The sequence below is a fragment of the Sturnira hondurensis genome, unplaced genomic scaffold (assembly GCF_014824575.4).
Source record: "Sturnira hondurensis isolate 20B ecotype Veracruz unplaced genomic scaffold, ASM1482457v3 Scaffold0000396, whole genome shotgun sequence".
Lineage (NCBI taxonomy): Eukaryota > Metazoa > Chordata > Mammalia > Chiroptera > Phyllostomidae > Sturnira > Sturnira hondurensis.
This window is the reverse complement of record NW_028073027.1, coordinates 8,310,389-8,336,970: the sequence shown is the minus strand read 5'-3', so window position 1 is coordinate 8,336,970 and position 26,582 is coordinate 8,310,389. Positions and strand designations below refer to the sequence as shown.

Here is a 26,582-nt window from a genome sequence, read left to right as displayed (position 1 = left end):
TATAAATATGTACTATAGATACACTCCTCATTAATTTAGGTGTTTTGTGTCTAGTACATTTGTATGTCTAGATTGACTACCTAGAAGTTCATTTTAGGAGCCTGTCTAATCTTGTCAATATAGACGTTTCTGCTACTATGAGGAATGTGCTCTAACAGAGACTTGTTAAGTCACTATGTAATATAGGAATTTTTCTGATAATATATTTCAAAATTTCATGCATTATATTTGTTGCAGTATTTCACCAGCCTTAACTGTGGACATAAGTTTTAAATGCAGTGTTGGAGTGAATATTTAACTACCAAGATAATGGAGAAAGGCATGGGATATGCAAAGATGCCATTTTTTAAATTAGTTTTGTTAGATTTCCCAAAGTGTTTAGACTCTTGTACAGATATAAACAGGTGAAGCATGCAGAATTATGAATTTCATGGGAATTTATTTCTAGATTAAAACAACTAAAAGATAACTGGCGCTTTTTTTTTCTATTTGCAATGTGACATACCAGTTAAAGATCCAATTCAGATAACATTTTCACAGTAGGCATTATCATTTGTGTACATCCGGCACAACTTGGTAAGCAATTTTGTCATTCTTCTTGTTCCTCTCAAGTTTATATTGAAAAACCAATTTAGGTCAGCAGTTCTAGTTACTTTATGGTGATAAACACACTCATACATATACATTTCCTCTCATAGAAAGAAGGCGATTAAGATCCCAGAAATGTTGAGGTATTCTCAGAACCTAGCAAAGTCTTTGACAATGGCAAGCATTCAATAAATGATTGTTGAATAAAGACAGTTTAAATTTCAGGCTTTTTCACACTATTTCATGTCCTGCGGATGGTCATGATACCTTAGTGGGTGACAACAGAGTTGTGTAAGTATTTTTGATAGATTCTGCATGTTAAATATTGATTCAACCAAATTAATTTTTGTTCACTGCCTCAAAGGAGGTGAAATTTTAAAAGCTAAAGAGATGTTCTAATCTACATTCCTTTGTAGTACAAAGGCCCATTTAAAACTTGGTTTAATGCCTAGTCACTATTCTGGTGCACTTGGCAATGCCTGATAGATTTCGGTAAAACCTTGGAAGTGGAGAAGAGGCGGTATCACTGTGTCAGCTGAGTCCCTCTGGGAAGCAGATGCCAGACTGTGTTCAAAGGCACAGAGGCTTACTGCAGGACCTGCATCCATGCAGGATAAAGTGCTCCTGCTACCATCACCACCGCAGGAAGATCATTCCCCTTTGATGCAGACAAAAACAAGTCGCACATGGACAGGGAAAGAGTGACATTGGAACAGATGTCCAGCAACAAGTGGTTTGGGGTCAGTGGAAAGTTTTTGAACATGACAGTGTTGAACTGAACCGCAAAACGAAATTTGTTATTACTGACTGCCAGAGGCAGACACTGGAAAATGCCCTTCACTATGTCAGCTATGAGGTTTTACTAGTTTAGGACAGAATTTTATATCAAAATCTGGTCATCATTGGGCTGCCCTAGAACAAGACCTTGTTGTCATTGCTCCAGATACCAGCCCTTGTGGCTACATATTAAAGAAGAAGGTGGGGGCAGGACGCAGCCACTGGCGTTGGGTTTTAGGTGGGTGCCACTGAAGACCCTTGAGAAACCACCTACAGAATATACTCTTGTGTGACAGAGGAGCTCCCCCAGCTCATAAATGCCATTTTCCAGTGGACCCACAAAGAATGTCTGTTCTGGGCACTCTGTGGGAGACCATGAGCTCTGTCCCGTGCTTGAAAGATTCCTGAGCAATAGAAATTTGTGTCAGCATTTGCTCTGATTTGCAATCCAGTGCTTTATTCTTAGGGCAAAAAAAGCATTATAGTATTTCCAATTTAGGGCAGTTTTATAGCCATAGCATTGAAATTTTATTTTATAAATGTGGAAAATACTCTTGGCTAAAACTTCCTAATAAACTGTTTTTATTCTTGCTTTCAAGTGCCTGATCACAGATTCAAAAGTTAAGGTATCAGTGTCTAAAAACAAAGAGCTTTGTCAAAGTAAGTGATTTCTCTTAAGTTCTCCATTTTGATGAAAGGAGTTCTATGTATTAATAGAAATACTAATTTTACATAAAAACACTCTGGACAGTGAGAGATGCTTTCACTGTAAAGTGAATTATGATGTTGCTGTGATGCTAATAACAGCTCCTCCAAACACTCAGGCTGCCTCACTGCCCCCAGGAAGGGCCCCAGGCTCCACACTCCTACCCAGGCACACACCTGGGTCTGCAAGGTGTCAAACTGTGTGGTCATTACCGCAAGATGGAAGAACACACCTTTGCCTTCCCATTCACTTAAAAAAAATAAAATAAAAAACTATAGAATGCTCCCAAAAAACAGTGTGCCTTGAGTCCAAAAATGTTTCAAAGTTCGGTAGAATAGATCCTTTGGATGTTAGTCACACCTTGCTCTTCCTCCCAAGGACCCAAGGCCATTATCAGTGGCTAGGTGAGCATCACCATTCTGCACTAGCTGCACTGCTGCCTTCCCTGCAGAGGGCCCCCACTGGCCCTGCTGCCTTGCAGGCTTTCCGCCTGAGGATGAGATGCCCTCTGCACACAGACTTCTGTCACCAGCAAACCCCATACCTAGAGTTATTTTAAAACTTGGCAGTAAACACAGGTCAAGTCCTTTCCCAGGCCTCTCTTCAATCCTCAAAAAAAAAAAAGTCTTCAAATAAGAGTGTTCAAGCTTTCAGAAAATCCACTTGATATAAGCCAAATCATAAATGTATGGAGAGGTGGCTGGCCAAAATTAGGAGGAAAGAAAAATATACAATGTGGAACCTTGCTAGTTATTCCTCCAAGATCCATTCCCTCCTTCTTCCAAATTATGAAAGGTCAGATGGGCACGAGGTTGCCCAGCCAGGACTACATTGCCCATCTTCCCTTGCACCCAGGAGTCACCATGTGGCTGAAATCTCACCAACAGGACATGAGCAACTGTGTTCTGTGCAACCCTAGCGCCATTTGCTTAAAATGAAATCTATACCTCCTTTTCCCCCATTCCCACTGGTACTGACCAAGCTTCAACTGAGGGAAACTGAAACAAAGATACGGGAATGAAGGAAGAGAGGAAGGGAAGAAGGGACGGAGGGAGGAAAGAAGGGGAAAGAGAGTTGCTTTCTTAAGCACCAGAGTTTGTGGACTTGAGATGAATACCTACCTACCTACCTACCATAATTGCTTGTTATGATACAATGTTAACAATACTGCATTATATATTTGAAAGTGCTAAGAAAATGGATCTTAAATGTTCTCACCACACACAGACAAAAAGGTAGTTATGTATTAACTGTTAATAAACTGCACTGTGTTAACTAACCATACTGAGCTGTTAACTAACTATATTGTGGTAATCATTTCTCAGTACATGTATGTATCAAATCATCGTGCTGTGCCCTTAAGCTTACACATGTTATATGTAAATCATGTCTCAATAAAACTACAGAAGGATAAGAGAAACACAGTGCACTGAATCACAACAAGCTAGATCAACAAAAGTGGGGGAACATCTAGTGAAAGACAACCTCTTCCTGGAAGCCAAATATGTTTGCTATTAAATCTCAGGCTTCAGTGTGAGTGTAAATCAACTGAGGAGATTGGTAACATAAAGTCCAAACTCCATCTGGAAATTCTGATTTCACTCCATCTGGAAATTCTGATTTTTTTTTTAAAGAGAATAAACCTTATTTTTTTTAAGATTTTATTTATCTTTAGAGGGGAAAGAGAGGGAAAGAAACATCAATGTATGGTTGCCTTTCGTGTGTTCCCTGCTGGGAGTTGGCCTGCAGGGAACCTGCCTGCAACTCAGGCATGTGCCCTGACTGGGAATCGAACCGCAATCCTCTAGTTCGCAGGCCCACGCTCAATCCATTGAGCCACACCAGCCAGGGCTGATTTCAGTTCATCTTTAGTGGAGGTACTAGAACAACATTTTTAAAACACTGCTCTCAGGAGCCACAGCTGCCCTATCTAATACCCAAATGTGTCTGAAGTGGCTAGATGCCCCCACTGTGAAGTGGAATAAAAAATACTGAGTTTCTGCTGGGTAGCTCAGTTGGTTAGAGCGCCATTCCAATATGCCAAGTTTGCAGGTTTCATCCTTGGTCAGGACACATACAAGAATTAATCAATGAAAGCATAAATAAGTGGAAGAACAAATCCATCTCTTTCTCTCACTCCCTCTCTCTCTCAAATCAGAGAAAAAATATTTAAAAATGAGAATATTTTGAGAACAGTAGAAATCTATACAAAGCCTCAGGAAATAATAGGCTCATTTATTATCTTCCAGTGAAACTTTGCTTCTAGGTTGCTATTCTGTGAAAATAGTAACATTTTGTATATTTCCTTGTTTAAAAAAACATTCAATAGGTTATAAATTAGTATTTCAACCTTTTTCTTATTTGCTTATTTACTAGTTTTTCTTGTGATAAATGCTAGAAAGAAACTTCCTTAAATCATCTCTCCAATTTATTCTACATACCTAATTACAGAAGTCTAAATTAATGAGATCCTCTGTACCTTCCCCTGCCTCAATTACTGTATCATTCATAGAGAATAAAACTTTGGTGTTTAAACCCTTATGATCGTAGTCCATATTAGAATCAGACACTTAGCAGATCGTGAACTTCCTACATGACCACTTATTTTGATACAAATTTTTTATATCTTGTTAGTAACAGAGTCTGCCTATTCAGTACCTGGAATTCTGAAGTTTATGGAAGAATAGATTTCACCGTCACCCATCCCAGACAGAGCCCTGCAAGTTACTAGACCAGAGTTTCTTAAAGTGTGGTACCTAGACTACCAGCCACCACAGCAGCCGCAGCTGCAGCAGCTCCTGAGGATTTGTTAAAAATGCAAACTAAGCCTTGGCCAGAACTACTAGGGTCCTTCCAGGTAGCTCTTTTGCTCACTGGTGTTTGACAGCCGCCACCCTTAGATGTTTCTTCCTCTCTCCTGCCTTTTCTGAAAAATTAGCATAGCTCATCATTGTACCTTTCCAGCTGTTTCTCCTCAGTCCTCTTCTTTCCTATACCTCAGTCTAATACTTTATTATATTTCATCCACGCTATGGAAGTGTTACAGAAAATGAAGCGATCGGACACCGAGGGTTCAGGAGCACGATCTTTATTACGTGCACAGGCCCAGAGGAGAGTGATCTCCAAATTCTGAGCCCCGAGCAGGGGCAGAGGTCTTTCTTTTATACTCCTGTTTTTTTCTCCTTAGGCTACGTGGCAGAAGCAGGTTACAGAAGCAGATGCAGAAGTTAGATTCCCCTGTCGCGTTCTTAGGCTAGTGGAAGGGGGCTTTCCCCTATCACAAGAAGCCTCTTTATGCCTGGCCTCCCTGGCTTTCATCTTTCTCCCTTCCTCATCCACCCGGCCCACATAGTCCAAAGTTATTATTCTCCTAAATGCATGCTAACTTGCCCATGAATTTTCCTAACTAAAATCTTCCAAATGCCTGCAGGAAGAAAATTCAAATGCCCTAACCTGTCATAAAAGCCTTTGATTATCTGGCCTTTTTCAAGCCTTTATGCCTTAATAAGCAACAGCACTTCTGCCGTTCTGATGCCTCTTGGCCTTTGCATATGCTGTTCCCTCTGCCTGAAATGAGTTGCTTAAACAAGAAACTTTGAAATAAAAAATAAAATTGTTCTCATCTAGTTACAAAATCAGAATCTCTCCTCCTTAGTCTTCTCCCCTCCAACCTCTGCCCTCATTTTATGCACACCCTAAAGCAAAAGCAAATTCCTACTTATTCCTATAGACTCAGTGAAATCTCACTACCTCCAGGCAGCCTGCCATGATCATTCCTGGCAGATTCAGTGCTCCTATGCACTCTTTAAAGGACCTATTCTAAGGCCTCTCATGGACTATTACAATTTATAAATTAGATGTTCTTTCTATTGAGGACAGGGACTCTTTTGTTCCATTCTGGAGTCTCAATAACTCCAGCTCCTAGTACATTATGTGGTCCAAAGACACCAAACAATGTTGTTAATTGGTAAAAATCAGTGAATGGATGAGGGACTAAACAAATAGCAAATAATATGTGGTAAGGAAAACAGCCTGGGCTTTATTTGCAGAGTAGGTATCAACTTCTGGCTGCATCACTTTCCAGGTTGCAGACCAGTGACCAGCGATCACACACTCTCCAAAGACATGTCGTATTTGGTTACCACAATGTTGAAAATCTTTTAAAGTGACTTCAGTTAAAGTGTGCCCCTCAATCCAGTATTCAGTCCTGCCCATCCATTTTTGTCTTGCTTCCACCACACTCACATATTTCTGTGACCATCTGGACTCAGAAAGGCAAATGAGTCAGCCACCAGCCTTTCCTGGACTCAGTTCCTTGGCTCCCCTTTCTCAGCTACTGCACACGTGCCGCCTGCTGCCCAAGACCTCCCCTCCAGCTCCTACAAGCATCCTTAGATATAGAAATATATGCATTCCAGAACACTCAGCATCTCTCTTTGGCACTCACCTTGGGCCTCTCTGACTGAGTTGAAATCTATTGCTTGTCTAGCTGGTCCCTTCTCCGGGCCCCAGGTGGGGGTCTCCTATCTCCCCAAGGCTCACAGGATTGTTCGGGCACAAACACCAGTCTGACACATTTAAACTGTGTGACCTTGGAAGAGTCTCTATTTCTAAGCTTCGGTTTCCTTATCTGTACATAGGAAATCACACCTTCCTTGATTTATTGGAAGAATTAAATTAAAAGAATAGCTTGAAATATACTATGTAGTTTTGGTGAACTAGCAGACCCTTATTAAATCCTATCTTCTTCAGGGTGGTTACCGCACAGTAGCTCCAATCACAGAAGCAGTGTTAGTTAATAGTGAGCTTCTACTGTGTTAGTCTTTTCCAACGTTATTCGATGACCCCTTACACAAGGACAAGCACAGACTGTGCATTAGGTACTGTTATTCCTATTTCACATTAAAGGGCACTGAAGCTCAGAGAAGTTAAATCATTTGTCCATCATAATAAATGGCAGGCATCTGTAAGGAATGCTTTTGGCTACAAGCAATGAAAGTATCTTTTATTGCATTACAGGGAATTACAAACCTGATGACCGGGGGCTGGGTGGGTGACCCAGTGAGGGAGGGGCACTAGGTTGAAACCCTGGCCTCCTATCGTCCTCCCTGTCTTTGGCAGGTGATAACTACAACTGTTTGATCTATTTACAGATCCAATACAGAAACAAGTATAATTGTGGCAAAAAGAAAATGACTTTCTCCTTGTGTTGTTCTGTCTTTTGTTAGGAAAAGAGTTCCTAGAAGTGCCCTGGGGACCTCCCCTTGGAGTGTGGTGGACAGACCTGGGGCACACAGCCGAAGCTGGAAGGGAAGCTGCGAACGTCAAAACCTTGCACTCTCGTCCTCTCTGGGAAAAGCTGGGGAGAGAAAAGGAGGCTGACAACGGGGATAGAGGAGCTCAGTGTAGGCCACAGGCGGATGGAGAGAACCAGGGTTCCAGGGCAAGCCTGTTTGACTTCGGGAACACACCCCTTTCTCTGCTCTATACTATACGGGTAGTTACATGCCTGTACATTAATTTATAGGAATTTGCTACATTAGTAAAAAATCCAAACTAAGGTTTTTATTTCCGTTCTTAATTCTTTCAAGGTAAGCCTGATTTCTCTCTCTAGTGACCCATGATAAAAATAGCATATATAAATAAACCATTTACCTTTATGGAATAGGGATAATTACTCTCTTGAAAATATGCTTTCTCTTTGATATCAAAGATATGAGTGATGTTATACAGCAGGAGTCATTAAATTGGCAGCAGACTTCAGATATATTTAAACCAGGGGAGGATGGATTATATGCTTTTGGAAGATCCATTTTAGATTTTTGATCATAAATTCATGTAACCTAGGTAACATGTTTCTACTATGCCTTTCAACCAAATATGTCTTCAACATTTTCAAATTTCAAGCCAGAGTCTTATCCCAAAGGTTTTTTGTATTTGTTTAAAGGCTAAAGTTGCATGTCAATTTATTTTAGTAATCCATTGATGTTTATCAACATGTGAATATATAAAAGACTAGAATATGTCAATAAAGAATTTTAAGATAAGTATTTGCTCATTAAATTAATTTAACTATTAAAATGCAATTCAGGTTTAAGTTTTATTTCAAAGTTAAAACAGTTATTCAGTTTTGCAAGAAAGTATTGTATTTGCTTTATTAAAGGGAAAAAGAAATGAATGTTTATCTAAAAATTAGCAAGAAAGTTATTTTAGGGCACAAAAGAACAATCTTCCTCTCTTTTAGTGTTAAAATCACCATGATAAACTATTCTATTTGTCAATGATGGAGCAGTTTGTCTGGGTTAATATTTCACATTTTGATTTATGGAATCACCTTCTCTCTGTTACTGGCATGTAAGGAAAGGGTAGATTATAAATATTGTTTTCATATTTGTCATCTAAAAACAAGACATTTCTAAAGAAACATCAAAGCAATATTCTCTGTAGGGGTCTGAAAAAAAATGTTCCCTTAAAAGAAATAAAAAAGCTTCGAGTATCTGGTAGAAACAGAGCTTATACTGGTGATGGTGACACGGTGCTGGGAGTAGCACTCATTCAAGGCTACATTCGTTACAACTGCACTCAGCTCTTTGCAACAGAAACCCAATTGAGAGCAGCTTTGCCTTGTGAAAGTGTATTGACCCACACAACCACACACTGAGAAAAAGCAGTCAGGGCAGGGGTGGCAGCTAAGGGATGTCACCAGGGGCCCAGCTCCACAAACCTTAATGTGCAGGCTGTCATCCTCATGGTCACAAGGCAGCAGCCTTCGCTGTGAGGTTAGCAGTCTCATTCCAAGTGGGATGAAGAAGGAAGAGGCAGGGAGGGGTTGCTGTGCAGGGGAGGCCTGGCCAGTAGTCCCAGAAATACCACTGCGAAATTTTATATCGTAATTTTAAAACCATCGATTCTAGTCGCCTTTTTTAAGTGAAAAAACTAAAACACTGTGAGACCAAATGGTGTTCTCTAAGTGGCCCATCTAGTTATACTTAGAACAAAAATAAGTCCTTTAAGTCCTGGTGTCGTTTATATTGCTCCACCACTTTCTAGCTGTTGGGGGGGCTTCCTTTGGAATACCAATGATGATGGCATTGGGTACCACTCTATACCCTGGAGGAGAAAATTTAGCAAAGGTTGGGTCACTGACTCGTAAGAACGTTTGCAATATGGATACCCAACTAGTGGAGCATCTTTCTCTATCACCCGCAGAGTCGGCTCTTGGATCATTGGCATCAAAAGGCCAGAACAAGAAGAAATCTGCGTGAAGAGGGCAGTGGTCACAGCTCTGATGATTATGGTGGTGAATGTGCTGGAGGCTGTATGATGAAGGGAGAGGGAGGTTTCAAGTGGAGAAAAGAAAAATTAATTTTGAAAATGTGGATGTTCTTGCCCCAGCTGGTGTGACTCAGTGCACTGAGCACCGGCCTGAGAACCACCAGTTCGATTCCCAGTCAGGGCACATGCCTGGGTTGCAGGCCAGTTCCCAGCAGGGGACTCTCGAGAGGCAACCATACATTGATAATTTATCTTCTTTCCTTCCCTTCCCCTCTAAAGACAAATAAATAAAATCTTTTTTAAAATAATAAATAAATAAATAAATAAATAAATAAAAATATTTTTTAAGAAGAAAAGAAAATGTGAAGGTTCTTGTTATTTTTTTCTCAGTTTTTGTACACCACCAAAGTACAAAGATAAGTGCAAAGGTCTTATTTGACATCCTATCATTGCATAAATGGAGAAGAGAGGTCATAACTATCATTTAAATTGCATAGATGGCCTAATGCTTTAACCACCACCAAGAAGCTTACATAGCTGTGGCTATACAGAGACAAGTACCAAATTTCTGGCCTCAGAAGCAGTGGGTCACGGAGCTCAGTCGGATGACTGCGGACTGGGAGAGCAGCCATGCAGTTAGTCAGAACCCAGCTTGAGCAAGACGCCACCCCCATGTGTGAGGGCAGATGGCCTCAGCACGCCTTCATGCTTAGTCAACACGGTGTTAATCCAGGACCAAAGGAGCAGGTGGCCACCAGAAGCCATGCAAGTTCCTTCAGAAAACACTGAGTTACAGGAAAGTATGAGTTGTCTCAACATATCGGAATCTCCATACTGCTTATTTTTAATAATTGTACTTTTACAGAACAGACCTTGTGGGGGTGCAAGATACTGTTACCAACACCCCCCCCCCTCCCACCTGGGGTTCCTCTGTCACTGTGGATTCTTGGCCCACACCCAGGGAATTGGAATTACGACTCTCAATGCCAGAGTTTGGTGAAAAGGAAAGAAACTATTTATTCAAAGGTTACACATATTTAGAGTAATGGCAGAATGTCACTGTCAAAAATTTCAAAGTCCCTTAAAATACCCACAAATACACAGTCTTTCCTTCCACCTTTGCCCTGACAGGCCAGTCAGGGGTACCATTTCTCAGGAAAAGAAATAGAAGTCTGTGGCTTAGCTAGCTCCCAGTTTTTCCCACTAACTCATGCTTGGCTGTCAGGCATCCTGCGTTTCCCAGCACCATCAGCTGTGTGGCCGCAATCTCAAGTTCTTAATCCCAACCCACATGGCACCTTCTCCTGGCCCGCCAGTGAGAGTCCTTCCACCCCTTTCCTTGCTGCAGTGCCTCTCCTGCATTCTTCCAAACTGCTGAGAAAGAGCCCGCATCGCTGCTACACCTTGTTTTCTGGCTTCCTAAGATGCATGGTTAAGGGAGCACCAGAACTTCATGGTTAGCCCCCAAAACTATAGGGTTCCAATCCCAAAATCACGTGGTCCCAACCCCTCATGGCTGCCATGCCCAATTTTAAATCTCTGCGTGAATCTTTCTCTGCAACCCCATTTCCAACCCCCACTCCCCTCGCAATGATCTAAACCTGCCAGCATTCCCATATTTTTTTCCAGCTTTTCTGGGCTGCCCTAGTAAGTCCAGGCAGGTGGGGCCCTGAGGCGTGGATTGAACCATTTCCAAGTTCTCATACAGGCACTGTGACTGGGGGAAGCTGCCTCCCAGTTAAGTCATGAGTGGAAGTCCCTTCCATCACCATGGGTCAAAGCCAGGCCACAACGACTTGAAATATCTATGAAGCTAGCCAGCACTTATAGATATGTAAAGTAACTATTTTTGCATGTCAGGTATGAAGCTGGCCAGCTGTTGATATGCAAAATAACTCCCAATGGCCCTACTCCATGAGTCCCATCCCCCAGTTCAGACTTTTGTGGGTGAGGACATCCTGTATTTTTAATATGTCCTGGACACCCTGAGTTCTGGACCCCATTACAAATTCCTCTTTTGTGGGTGGGGAGCCTGGCTGCACCCCATTATATACTTTTTAAGCAAATGGAAATGAGGAACTAACATTTTATTTCCTGGTGTCTGTGAAAGAGTCCACAGACTATTTAACAAACTAATAATTCATTTAAATACTGCCTGGACAAAAGTAATTTGAAAATAGAACATTAACTTCACATTTAAGGAAAAATTCATTAAACCTGAGTAGTTCATTACTTTGAAATGCATTTGTTTATATTTTATAGCATATATGGGAGTTTCCCCAGTATAAAGCATTCAGCCAAATGTTTTCAAGATTAAGGTGCATTAGGAATGTAAATTATTCTAAACCAAAGACTCTCTCCTTCCTGTTTCATTTTTGTACAGCCCTGAAATATCATCATAGGACCCAATAGATCAATACCTCCATAAGACTTCCTGGAGGAAGGGTCCTCACAGGCCTCATCAATCTACCATCGTATATTTCTCTAAAACAGTTAAAATGCCAACATCACAAATTAAAACCTTAAATTCGTTTTCTACAGTTATTAAAATACCCTGATCAGATGCTATCCAGCGTCACCAAATAGCTTTCCTTTCATACTATTATTTGTATTAGTGAAAGCCATTTAAACATGAATGGCTTCAATTTATCTTTGTGTTTAAATCGTTGGTCTAGCCTAAGAGGAAGAACAAAGTGTAATCCCTTTACAAATGAAAATTGCCTTCTTTTGTTCTGAACTAATTTAATCTAAATTGTTAACTCTGCGGAAGATACATTCAGAAGAGCAACTCTCATCCCAAGGAATACAGGGGTAACAGGTTTATCTTATGCATCTGATTCCCTATTTCTAAGGACTAGGAAACTCTGGACTTACCACTCATAGCTCACAGCCAGCAGCAGCCCCCTTTTTTCCAATAAATTCTGCAGTGACAAAACAATAGAACAATATGCGCAACCCAAGGAAGTGTCCAAGACAAACACAGCCTAAACCCCAGAGCTAGGAGACAAACCTTTAGGAAATGGGAAGAGAGCAGCTGTTCATTGTCATGGGAAAGTGCCTGGAGTGGAACTTTGGGAGGTAGGAGGAAAGGGACCTAGAAAGACACCACCTTCAGTTCACTCAGCTTGTGAAGGGAAATGCAGCTTTCCGCAGCTCCGAATCCTAACCATGACATCTGTTTGCCCTATGTGCCACATCACTGAGATCTGTTCATTTGTGTGTTTTAGATGCACCTCTGCAAAATTAAACACGTGGCAGTTAAAGTTTAATTTGGGAGCAAAATACTGAGAATGCTCTTAGAGGAATTTGTTGCATTCACCAACCACGAGAACAAGAACAAATGTCGGAGACTTTCAGGGTTCCAAAGATGTTACTTTATTGGCCAAGTTTAACCTGCGCAGGGGCGACCTCTCCAAAGTGTCCGGAGACACGGTGCCCGCAAGGGCTGCAAATGAGAGTCGCGCCAAACGCTTACAGGCTTAGGGTTTTATGGAGGCGCGCAAGCAAGCTGGATACAGAAGCAGATGTGGCGGTTAGCGGTTGGCTCAGAGGCACAATAGGGTTACTGATTATTGGTGAGTTAACTCGTGTACTGGCTCGTGCTCCTTTACTTGATTGGTCAGTTGAGCTCGTGCACAGGGGTAAAATTTCCCTCCCTAGTGACTGTCCAGATGGCTATCTGCCTGACTAACCTTTGCTCTTAACCCACATCCTGGAACACACCCTGCTCTTCGGGTGTGTCCGGGAGCCTCTTTGCGTTAGTTAGTAAAACACCTTTTGCTTCCTTACAGCTATGTTCTAGCTGGTTCCCCTTTGCCCTCAACAGAATTCACCCAGGCTCTGTTTCTCAGGCGTTAAAAGAAAGGCCCCACATCATCCCCTTAGCTCACTTTTTCCACTCACTCCTCATAGAAAGCAGTGTCCTATTGAGATTCTGAAACCAGACCTGACAGGCCTTCTAAATAAACAGTGTCAGTACACCTCCTCCAGCCTATTTCTTGTCATGCTTCCTCTTTCTTTCTTTCTTTCTTTCTTTCTTTCTGTCTGTCTGTCTGTCTGTCTTTCTTTCTTTCTTTCTCTTTCTTTCTTTCTTTCTCTCTTTCTTTCTTTCTCTTTCTTTCTCTCTTTCTTTCTTTTTCTTCCTCTTTCTTTTTTATTTTGTTCATCAGAATCCACATATAAATAAAATCACATGGCATTTGTCTTTCTAGGACTGGCTTGTATGACTCAGTCCATGACATAGTTAATTAGAAAACCCCATTTGACCAGATTGTAGTGAAAGATTTCATCATAATTTGCTTTCTAATTCCAGTTGGATTGAAGGAGGTTGCATGGAAGTCATAGCTAAAATTTTCTCCAGGTCTAGACCTTACATAGGGTGTCCCGGGCAAGTTTGTTCCTGCCCAAAAGTTTGTTTCACAGCCCTGGTGAGCCTTGGTGAACTCCATTCTGAGCAGCAATTACTGCAACTACTAAAAATAATTTACAGAGCCACACAACGTGCATGCTAAAGTGAGCCCTTGGAATGTCTCTGCTTCCTGTAGGCAACATAACATATCATTGTGGTTGATCTGTTCAACAAAAACTCCTGAATACTTGACCAACTCTGAAGCAGGAAGGTATTAAATGAGGAGATATTTGATGTGCTTTAGCCACCAGGTTGTGAGTGAGGCCACTGTTTGTTTTTGGTTTTAGTTTCTTTTTGTTGTTGTTATTATTGTTTTTAAGGAAGTCTGCATTCAACAATGTACTCAGTGTAGTCAGGCCTGTCATGACGAGCTTATGGTAAAGCTGCCTTTGGCTGGAAACGAGGAGACTGAGCAGACCCCAGAAGGGCCACGGCACCCCCGGGGAGCTGGTCCTGTTCACCCGGCAACACAAGAACAGTGAGGTTGTAACTACAATGTGATGTGGCCGCTAAGCATTAAGATTATTAAAGCATCTGCCACTTGGATGCATTTTTAAGTTCTCTTTTACCAATTTTCTCATCTGTGAAATGTGGACAATGATTCTGCATGAGATTGTTGCCAGCAGTAAAGAAACGAACACACAAAGTACTTAGCACACCATCCGGTTCACGGAGGAGGCTTTACAAACCTGTATTCCCCGTTCAAGGTAAATGATTCTCCCTCCCCACTCCCCACCCTGCCCGTGGGAGGCCCCTCCAAAAGGGGTCATTTCAGCCCTAATGTTTGGAAGCCCTAAACGTAAATGATTTGCTAAAAAGGAGTCTTTGAAATGAGATTGAGTTAACAATTTTGAGATGAGCTTTTCCTAGACTACCTGTGTTGGTCTTCATCCCAAATATCCTCAAAAGGGAGAGGCAAAGGGAGAAGACGCACATGGAAGAGGAGGTGGCAATGACCACAGAGGCAGAGACGTGAACCACGCAGCCACTAGCAGAGGAATGCCAGCCGCTGGAAGCCAGAGGCAGGAAGTGGCAGGAGGTGTTCTCACCTGGAGCCTCGGTGGGGAAGCAGCCCTGCTGGCACCTTACTTGGCCCAGTGAACTGACTTCTGACTTGGGCCTCCAAACTGTGAGAGAACATATTTCCGGTGTTTTAAGCCACTAAGTTTGTGATGATTTGTTACAGGAAACGAATATTTCTGTAACTTCATGAACATCTCACATTGGTGCCAAACATTGCTCACCGTCCTTTCAAAGCCACCAGCAATTCCTTTCACTCTACAAAGTTGACCTCTTGTCTATGCCATAAAATGCCTTGCATTTTGCCTGCAACCTCCAAGTAAGAAGTGCCTGTTTTCTGGTTATTGCATATTTTCACCTCAAAATAAAGGGGAACTCCCTGGTGTTTAGGATGCACTAGTCAAATCGGTTAGCAGGCATTTGGCCTGCAGCACCACTGGGCCCCGTGGGAAAGGCCTCCATCTCTCTGCCTGCAAGCCCTTCATCCAGGGTGGTCCCAGCAGTGCCCAGGCATCCGGCTGGATGAGAAAGAATGTGTACTTGCTTGTATACATTCTTGCTCACCCTAGAGAAAAGAATGTATACTTTCTCCTCAATTGGTATTTTTATGGTGTTCAAAACAATTCACTGAGATGATTTTAAGTAACACAGCCAAGGGTTTGCAGTGGCATCAGGCCTTTTCATTGCTTTCTCAGTTACCTTTCAGCCCAACTTACATCGATAAGAAAGTCAATCATGTTCATATTGACTATGATCTGTTACAAAAAAGGTTACTCTTTTTTTTTTAAACATGTATGATAACCTGAGAAAACGCCTGCCTAGGAAACTGCCTGCTGACCCTACCCAGAACAAACAGATGCCCAGCTAAGATAGTGAATCAGTTTAAACAAAGGTATTAAATAAATAACACTACAGATTATCATAATGAAGATAGTTCTCAAATGCTTAAAGTTTGGAACATACCACACTAAAAAGACAGGAACCTAAATGTGACAGACCTAGCTAGGCCTAGCAGGAATGGCAAATCACCAGGCGGGAAAACTGTACCGTAGGAAACCGTAGCCTGGGAAGATGCCTGCCTGGGAAACTGCCTGCTGACCCTACCCAGGACAAACAGATGTCCGGCTAAGATTAGGGTCTGCAGTTGGCCTACCTGGCATAATAGGATGCAGCTTTAACTTGAGCCTAATAAGATGTATCAGGAACAATGGTCAGCAGAAATGGCACCCAGCAACCAGCTCTGGCTAATCAGACTCTGACACCCCAACCAGTTACCCTTTGCAGGGTTTTGCACTTAAAAACCCTGCCCGAAGAACAACAAAGCGAGTTTTAATCTCCCTTGGTCGGCTCCCCAACCTCCCTAGGTTGGCTCCACTTTTCCTCTTATTCCCCATTAATAAACCCTGCTCCTTAGCTCACTGCATTTCTCTGGTCTCTTGAGCACCTCTGACCTAATGATATGAAATCCATAAAAGACTGTACCCAAGCTCAGATTCACAGGCTATAATCAACTAATGTTAAAACCTTATCTCCAGGCCTTTATAATCCCCAAATTGCTCTCTAATAGTTCCAGTAGATTCTGCCTGAGAATCCCACCTGGGAAGTACCCAGGGCCTTCTGAGGGCCTTTGTCCACCTGGGAAGTACCATGGCATTCACTCCATCCTGCTGTGTCCGGCTCCGACATGCCCAAGCTGCATTGTCCACCCACTCCCTGAACCATTTCTGTACAATCAAGGTCGCCTTTGTCAAGGGCAAACATATACAATTCTCACATTAAGCACTGTCCTACATGATCTTACTCCTCCCTGTTTTTCCAGAAAGAGAAAGGTAATTGATCTCTGCACTGTCTCTCAGAGTAAATCATGCAGCTGAAGGGACCTGTGTCTCGGGCTTGCTGTAAGAAAGAAAATTTGGTGAGGTGATCTTAGATGACTGCTGAGTTACCCAATTACAGTAAATTTAACATAGAAAATGAAACAAAAACACTTAGATAATTTTGGTTGAGTCGTACTTCATTCTGGTTAGTGAAAAATGGTATCAATACATGCAGGTTTATTTTCCCCCTATGGACAGTGACAAAACTATACTTCGGTGCCTTTCAAAGGCAGGAAAAAATTATTTCTAGTCCTTTGGGTACTTACATTGCACGCAGATGTGCAGGGGAAATACCGCTTCCTTAACTTATCTGAAACAGATGCAGCTTCCCTTCTGTGTCCCACCTACTGGGTGGCAGAGGAAAAAATAAATTAATGTTAGTTCAATAGAGTAATCCTTGAAGCATCAGCTGAGGTCAGTCACATGGTCTTGTTTCAGCAAAGGTGCTTTCTTATCCCTCACCTTCCCCCTTCCTTCTGTTGGCAGTGGACACGTGATGGAGCGAAACCTGCTCTGGGAGCAGCAGGGAAAGGGGCTTGGCATGCCAGTCTGTGCGTTCCTTGGGCAACCCTCCTCATCGCTGAGCCTCCAAGCAGCGGCTATCCAATGGTGAAAGAAGAGTCCATCACTTACCTACCTCCTCATCAAACCAGGGCTCTACAGGTTTCTCCAGCTGAATCTTGTTGGTGTTACAGGTATCCTAAGGTCAGGTCCAGGCAGTTTGCAGTGTAATCCTCCGTTATAAAACCACTTCACTCTTCACAATGATCATGCCCCAAATTCTGACACCAGATTGTCTGTTTTCAAATCATTTTCAGATGCTTACTCTCTGTGACCTTGAGCAACCTATGTAATATCTTTGTGCCTGGACTTCCACATTTGTAAAACAGGGCGGGGGGTAATAATAATAATGTCTACCTCTCAGAGTTGCTTTCAATGGTACGTAAGTGTTTATTACTCCTCTTAATTGCTGTGCTGGGAAGGTGTCCAGACAAAGCCTCAGGTACTCCCACCTCCCACAGGAGCATGTGAGGACCTCCAGACCCTACTCAGATTACACAACCAAAGGAAGCTGAGGGCTATGCTAGGATCTTCTCAGGTCATGCCCTGGGGCTTTCTCAGCTGTGACAGGCCGCAGGTTAGCAGGAGAGCGAACTGTGAGGCGGCCTTCCTGTAGAACCCCAAATGAACCAAGGAAACACTGCCCACGTCGTTCCCCTTGGTTCTCTCATCACCACACCCAGGCGAGAGCCAAAGAGAGGAAACGGGGCTCTGTTTCACCTGCCGCCTCGCCTCGCACCTTTTCCTCCTCCGCTGTCATTCCGAGACTGCCGTCGGGAGCTTTCCTCTAGTCTTCCCTTCCTGTCTTCCTTCCCTTGCATCATATATTCCTCTCCCAGTTTAATGGCAATAACACAGTGGTGGATGGAGTAGAGTACGAACAGTTAGACCTAAATTAAGAGGCTCTCAATCAAATCATACATGTTACACCAGTTTATAGCCTAAAAAACAGGAAGAGCTATCTTCAAACACTCAGTGGTGGAAGGAAAAAAGTAAAAACAACTCGTTTGGGTTGGAGGCTGGAATTCAGAGAAGTAGCAGGAATTCAGCATATTTCAGCTCATAGAAGTAATTTTCTGAAGAGCAACTTCCAGACCCTCTTCCAGTAACAGATTGGGGAAGGAGGGTACATTTTCACTAGAAATAAAATGCTGGTTCCAGGTATTACAAGCCAAGCCTTTCTGGGAAAATTGGCCAGAAGATGGATCTTTCCAATTATAATGAACAAAACAGGAAATAAAGCACCTTAGTGAGAAACAACCTGTAGTCAGGGTTCCTTACAGACACTTACTCCAGGAAAGGCCAGTCTCTGAGTTCATGATCAATAAGTTGCTTTAAAAAAATTAGTCTAAAAAGCAGAATCACGTGGCTCATTGCAGAGGCCTCCTGGGAGCTCTCAAGGCTGGCCATGCCTGGAGGTCCGTGGTCTGTCTGTTCAACGCTCTGCCAGGACCACGAAGCGAACCTGTGTTCGACACAGGGAAAGTGCTCTGGGACTCCCGGGGCTATTCCTAGTAAAATGTAAAAGTGGAGACTGTGTCATAGAACATGTAACTCTAGAAATATAGACCTCTCTTAGCAGCTGTATTCACCGTGAGAACCACCCTTCAAGGAGCCACAGCATCCCCTAATAAGCAGATATTCCCGCTGATAGTTTTAGGCGTAAATGCCCTGTCTCTTCTCGTAACATCTCAGCCCCAAGTGCATTATTTCATTTTCAGGGGCTGTCTGTGTGTGTCCATGCACATGTTGAAAAAGTTGTTAAACTTTCTGAAAACCAACCTTGGCTCAGAGTCAGAAAGAAAACTTTGGTAACTCTAATTGTGTTGCCCATTTGTGTCTGCAAAATCATTCATTAGCAGCAATTCTATGAAAGTGGCAGGCCTCACTCATTAAAGCCACTGATGCTTTTTAAGTGGAAGCAGTTCATAACAGTTTAACAGAAGAAAAAAGCCCTGGAGGCATGCAGAAGTTTCTTCATAAAAAAAAAATTAAGCCTGAATTTATAGCACTATGATTTAATAAGCAATAGTAATGCTTGCCCAAAACATACAAGATCAGAAAACTACCATACAGCTTGATTATAATCAGCAATTAGGACAGAATTGGGAAGTAATGAAATCCCAGAGGTTTAGACCTGGAGGGGTTACAGCAGATCATTTCATCAAATCTCTCGAGTTTCATCCCTCCAATTCCCCCCGTCTCTTTCTCCCCCCACACACTTTACAGATGCAACAAATGAGTCCCCTCAAAATTAAACTCATTGATTCAGGCTACACATTTAAAAATTATAACTGAAAGTCAACATTCTCAGTTCAAAGTACAGAAAAAAACCAAAGTAATTCTAGTATAAACCATAATCTAGAATCCATGTTTGCATTATATAAGATGAAGAAGCTAATATCTTTACTATAAAAAGAATCCCCTACTAATCATTATGAAAGTTAAACAGCCCAAAAGGGAAATAGAAAAAGGACATTAGTTGGCAATTTAAAAAAAGAATCCATAGGAATTCTTGATAAATGTTCAGGATAAAAGCAAAGGAATGCAAATTGAAACAGTACAATTCCACATTAATCTATCTATTGAAAAATACATTTTAAAAGGTTAACTATTCAGGATTGCTGAGGGTTAGGAAAATGGGTTCTTTTATATGCTGCTAATATTCATGAAAACCTGTACAAACTTTCTAAAAGCAATTTGGCAATATCTCAAAGTCTAAAAACATGCTGTCCTTTTACCTACTAGCATAATGTCTAACCATTTACCATAAGAAATTAATTAAAGATATATACCAATAATTATGTAAAAGGATGTTTATTGCAATATTACAGGAGTAAAAGTTGGAATCAATCTAAATGCCCAATAATAGGGATGGCATAAGTACTTTTGTTCACTTTATTCAATTGACTGCTACCCAGTAATCAGGTCATATGACAAAGTAAATTTAATGCCACAAGAATGTTTATGAAAATATTAGGTTATATAAAAAAGCAACAGTGTGATTTAAAAGATAATCTGTTGATAGAAATACATATATGTGTGAAAAATAAATACCAAAATGTAAAGTAGTCACACTGAGCAATTTTTTCCTTTATTATTTTCCATAACTTTAAAAATCTTTACCAATGAATATGTATTACTTAAGACAGAACCTAAACAATTCAAATGATGACAAAGAATCTTATTCACAACTTGGAGGCAGAGTGATAAAATCTCTAGGAACCTTTCCAAGGATACATTCTACAGTTCAAATCTGAGCTTTCAAAAATAAAAAAAATAGAAATAAAAACAGAAGAACATTTTACCCTTTGCGACAGCATGGATGGACCTGGCAAACATTAGGCTAAATGAAGAGAACCAGTCAGAGAAACACAATTACCATATAATTTCACTCATATGTGGAACTTAATGAACAAACCGAACTAACAAGGAAAATGGGAACAGACTTGTAGATAGAGAACAGGCTGACATCTCTGGGAAGGGGAGAAAATTGAGCATAAAAGAAAAAGAGAAAGAACTCGTGGACACGAAAAACAGTGGGATGATTTCAGGGCGTGGTGGGTAGTGGGTAGGTGGAGTAGATGGTATGGGGGGCGATAAATGGTAATGAAAAAAATACAAAAAAAAAACCTCTGTGCCTTCAGAAAACCACACACGGTTGAATTCTGTGTCATTAAAAATAACCAAATGATCATGCACAGACATGCATGCACATGTGCGTGCATACACATACACGCATCCCCTAACAGGGAATTATTTTAGTACTGCATTAAACCAATGTAAGTAACCTTTGGAGGTGTTGGGGGGTGGGGTTAGGAAAAAGGACTTGGTGTCCCTTTAAATCTTAAGCACCACTTTGTAACTTCATGACTGAAACAGGGAGGCTGGTTTAAAGGCCTTTAGCACCTAATTAGTTAGTAATCAGGGCAGAGTTAGACAGTAATTGCACTTTAGAGCTGGTAATTATCAGTCCTGATGTTACAGAACAGAGGTCCAAGGGGGGACAATATGTGGCCCACTCAGGGAGGCCAAAAACTGTTACAGAACAACTGCCCCCGCCCCCCCGCAAGGACGGTATCTGTCCTGACCACCTACTGGGCTCGTCTGTCCGCTGCCAGAGGAAAGATGTCTCTCAATGCCAGAGACTTGTGAAAAGGAAAGAAAAATTTATTTAAAGCTATAAAGACTTAAAGTAGTGACCCGATGTCCCCAGTAATATACCAAAGTCCTTTTGGATGCGCACATAGACCCACAGCACTTCCTTCCCCTCTCCCTTAATTCGGGGCACCGTAACTCAGGAAAAGAAGCACACGTCCCTGTTTCAGGCAGCTGGCACCGTCGGCTGTGTTGCCATCCAGGCAAATCTCCAATTAATCCAAAGCCCTGTGGCACCTTCTCAGGGTCTACTGACAAAGAGTTCTTTCACCCTTTTTCCAGGCAAAGTCTCTCCTGTTTCCCAGGCCATGTGGCCAAAGAGAGTACCCCAAAGCTGCATGGACCTCTTCTACCAAAGCTGCAGGGGTCTGCACTCTGTCCAAAACCGCATAGTTCTTTTCTTCACATGGCTGCAGAGAGGGTAGGGTCGCCACTCTGCCAGAAGCGAGTGGCAGTTCTCTGCTAAAGCCGCATGGTGATTCTCTCTACCCCAAGCTGGGGGGTTCCCCACTCTGGCAAAGCCTGGTGGTACTCCCTCCAATGGCTGCCGTGTCTGGGTTTTAAATCCCCATGCCAGTCCTCCTTTGCAGCCCCATTTCCGACTCCTCCTACAATCAGCTACACTTACCAGCATTCCTGTATTATTCCAAGTTTACTGGACTGCCATTGTGAGTCTGGGCAGGTGTGGCCCCCTGGAGTGGAACCAATCATCTCCAAGCTCTCAGGGGACCTGCCCCCAAGTTACAGTCTTAGGTGGAAGTCACTTCCACCCCCCTGGCTCAGAGCATGGTCACAGCTACTTAACATATCTATCCGGCCAGCTAAAGGTTATAGATATGATAAATGACCATGACAGAGGTTATCTGCGAAATTGTTGCTATGCAAACAGCTCTCAATGGCCTGGCTCCATTTGTCCCTCCCCCACCTCATACCTGTGGCAGGGGAGGGGTGAGGACATCTTAATATTCCCTGGACACCTTAAGTTCCGGACCCCATTCCAAATCCCTTTTGGGGGGCCCCTCCTGGCTGTACCCCACTACACTGAGATAGAAGTTAACTTTTGGTAGGCAACAGGCACACTGTTGGCACTGTTGTGCTTGTTCCATGCTCCACACTTATTTCTGGGTTCTGTCAGGAAAAAAAGAAAACGTCCCAGTGAGGATTCACCCATAGCAGCCTCTTACCGGACTTCTTGCTTCTCTTCTTTCACTGGCTCTCTGCACTCATAGGTGATATGATTGTTTATTGATAAAAGCAAAGATAAATTTGGGAAACCTTGTATGTAGCTCAGGAAAATATTAAGCATTTTTTAAACTCATGTCATGACTATTTAAAAATGGAAGGGATTTCGAAAAGACTATTGTAAGAAAAATCCCTAAAGTAACAGAAAAATTTGAAAAACTGGCTTTTCCCTTCCCAATTTTGAGCAGTGTGCCTCAAATATATACAAAACTGTCTAAAGTCATGGTCGCGCTTTCCCTGGCACCTATTAATTTAGGATCCTTTTGGAAAAGTACCTGTAATAAGTCAATTGCCATTCACATTTGGAGTGCAAGTAACCAAATAGCCAACTGTAAGTCCATTTTTCTACTTTCTGTGTTGAATGTTGCCAAACATAAATAAATAAGTAAGTAAACTAACCACATAAAAAATCTTAAAATTCTTCCTAATGAAAGGAAGGGCACAGCCAGACATTCATAAACAAGAAAACTGACCGACAAGTCCAGTGAAAGGCAGGGCTGCTCCTTCGCACAGGTGGTCCCCAACTGTGGCGAACCTCTGCAGTGAAGTCCCATTCTAATTACAGTGCCAAACCTCGTGCTCCGCTGGCCCCGGCTGTCTTCTAATTAGAACCCTTGGACACGGAGAGCCAGGTTTTAGAAGCATTCCCTTCGAGTCGTGAAAGCAACTTAAAATTCTGTGATCCAGAAGTTTCTTTACACATGTTTAAATACATCCTGTAAATGGCCCTTTCACGTTTCTTTCAGATGCTTTGAGAGAGGGAAGGAAGCACGCATGATGCAGAAATGAGGTCTTGATGCTCAGAAAGGAAACACCAAGTCCCAGGCCCGAACGGCATAGCGGCATCAGTGCAGGAGACACAACGCGGCAGGAAGGGGATAATGTGCAGCATGGTGACTGTGCTTGTGTGGGGAAGTGCTGGGCAGAGAGTGCAAGGGTAAGAGAAAGGGGTGTGCTCGGAATCCGGCATGGTAATAATGGGGATGATGCTTGGACATGCTTGGAGGTTGCTAAAAATAATTTTTGGAAGTGTAAAGATTCTAGAACTGGGGACATCAGAGACTTGTTACAGTAGTCAGCCGAGTTTGCCAGGTCCAGTTCTCCATCTTCCAGGGACTTCCAGGTTCCCCACATGTGGGGCCATGTGACTGTCTTTGCTCAGTGAGTTACATGATCAAATGAGGCTCTTACTGGCCATACAAGAAATCAGATACAAATCATACAAGTCATAAAAAGATACAAAGGCCATAAAAATCCTAGAACAATTGGAAGTGGCCAATGTAAACAACTGAAAGACAGCAAAGCAGTCTTGAATTCATGCATTTTAAAGAGAAAGAAATCTTCTGGAGGAGGAAACGGTGAATCAACAGCTACAAGTATAAAGCCAATAAACAGAAATGTCCTTATGTTTGCTAGAGTTCTTCACGCAAAGTAAAAATAGTACATAGAATAATGTCTTTTCACAAGCACTTAGATGTAATTTCCTTACTTTTGATACATTGTTTTACACATAAAATGCACCATTTCATTATTCTGACTCTGCTGTCATTTGCCTGTGAATTACCAACTGAAAGCTATGTGATCATGTTTGTGATTATACAGGCAAAACAACCACATTGCCAACGAGTTAATTTTTCATCCTGGAGCAACTCATTTCTCAAAAAAACCCTATGATATTAGAAAATAAATTAAGAATACGAAGGGCATAAATTTCCTCAAATGTTTATTTCTGTTGTTCCTTGTTGATAACAAAAAGTCTCTGTTGATCTGAGAGATAGAATTTGTGTTACTTAAACTTTGTGCCCTCACCCAGAATGTATATAAGTTATGTTAACCATGCCCCTCCCATTTCATAAGTGAAGAAAGTAGAATCACAAAGCATACTAACATGCATTTAGGATCCCTCTTTTAGTACCGTTCAAAGTTTCTAAAATACTTGACATTAATTTGGCCATTCAATAAATACCCAATGAGCACCTACTACTCATCACACATTGGCTAGGTGAGCAAGCTGTGCCCCCCCCAGAGAAGGCGGCCATCAGCGAGTAATCAGAAAACAGTAGAAAGCCCTAAGCTTGAGTAGAGGGAGTGAGCTCTGGGGCACAAAAGGGCCAGGCAACTCAGATAGGGACCGTGGGTGGCTTCCTAGTCCCAATGTCCAGAATGAGACACAACTAAAGGGGGCTGAGAGCAGAAACTTTCCAGGAAGTATGAAAAAGAGAACCAGAAAAAAGACCTGAAGCAAGAGAGAGTGTAGGGGCCTTCGGTTAGTAGAGAGGGGCCCTCAGAACAAATGAGGGTCACCAAAGGTGAAACCAAAAAGGTAAATTGGACAGGATTCAGACGGGAAACTTCTCTGTGACCATTGAAAGGAGTTGTGGTTTTTTGGTTAAAACCCAGTAAGCCACTGAGGGGTTTTAAGCAGAGAAATTCCTGTGATTATGTGTGAGGCTCAGCAAGGTCACTCTGTTGTCCCAAAAATGGACTGGACAGGACAAGCCTGGAAGCAGAGTGGCTGGATGGGAAGCATTTGAACTACTCCTAGTGAGATAAGTGGTTTCCTAACCAGAATAGTCGCACAAGGCAGAGAAAATTGGACCGTGTGAGAGAAAGAAAAGAAAATTACGAAAATGCCCATAGGTCTGAGGTTGGGACATCCCCCCAGTGGCTCTGGGCCCATTTGCCTCACCTGGGATCCTGGCTCCGCCCGTTATGATTCAGTGAGCTTGAGGACCTTCCTCAATCTCTTTTGCAAGAGTTTCCTCAAGTAACAAATCAAGATAAAAATAGTACTTGCCTTAGAGGCTGATTTGAAGTGAGCAGTTCTGTTAAGACCTAACACATAGTAAACTCTCAATAAATATTAGCTCTTAGGTTGCAAAGGAAATTTGGTAGGTTTAGGACTGAAAATATCCATTCACTTAGCGACTTCGGAGAAAAGAATTAGATCGTTTGAGGGTGAGACGTGACATCATGCTGCAGTGATCTAAGTAGCAGGAGATAAAGAAGAAGAAATGCCAAGTGTGGGTCGGTCTTGGAATAACGAGGGACAAGAAGCAAATGGTTCCCAAAGAAACATATGTGATCAAAGAGGACTTTTTTTTAAATCTAAAGAAAGTGATATCTGCATGATTAAGAACTGGCAGGAAGGAGACACTAGAGGAAGGAGACCCAGCCTCCAATGGGGAGGCTGTGGAAAGTTCAGGAGAGCAATGTCATGCGTGGCAGTGCAAGTTCCCCAGAGGAGAAACTGGAATCCGGGCCACAGCTGCAGGATAGAGAAGAGAGGCAGCTCCAGATCTGAGAGAGTCTCTACTGGACCCTTCTCTAGAACAGCTGTTTATAAAGGGTGGGGTGAAGGTAGGCGTGCAGTTGTTCATCTGGAGAGTAATACAATAATTAATAACTAATAAGAATAAACTCTGTTTCAAGCATTCATAACTGTAAACCTAGTTTCGCCCCACCCTGAATATTTTCAATCAACAGAACATTTCTGTTGTGTCACAGAACACATATGACTTAACTAAATGAACCACATAAATGGGCGCCAAGTGAATAAACCAGCACGGGAGTTTCTTTCCAGCCCCATACTGCCAGCCTGTGACCTACTCTCTTGCAAGTCATCGACAGAGCCACTTTGGGCCACTGTTGAAAGAATCCTTGTAGGTCAGGAACAGGAGGTGGCAATGATGGATTATTGAGCAACCAGGAGGATTCAGCAATTTATCAAATACCAGACTAAGAGATATACATACATCTAGAAATTAAACTCACAGAGCAAGGATTTATAATATCAGGAGAACAAAGGCTTAATTACAGTGAAGGGCAAGGACAAGAACCAGTGTAGATTTTTGTACAAAAATATTTACCTATATGAATATTTATCAGTATGAAAAATTCTATATCTTCTCAAAAAATCTTCTACCAGGCTTTATTATGACTCATAATGCTCTCCTTCCAGGACCAACAT

At 42.1% G+C, this 26,582-nt stretch overlaps 1 pseudogene; it reads left to right on the top strand.

Moving 5' to 3' along the window:
• Positions 1-1,274: 1,274 nt before the first annotated feature.
• On the top strand, positions 1,275-1,864 carry LOC118983218 (S-formylglutathione hydrolase-like; annotated as a pseudogene).
• The last annotated feature ends 24,718 nt before the right edge of the window (positions 1,865-26,582 follow it).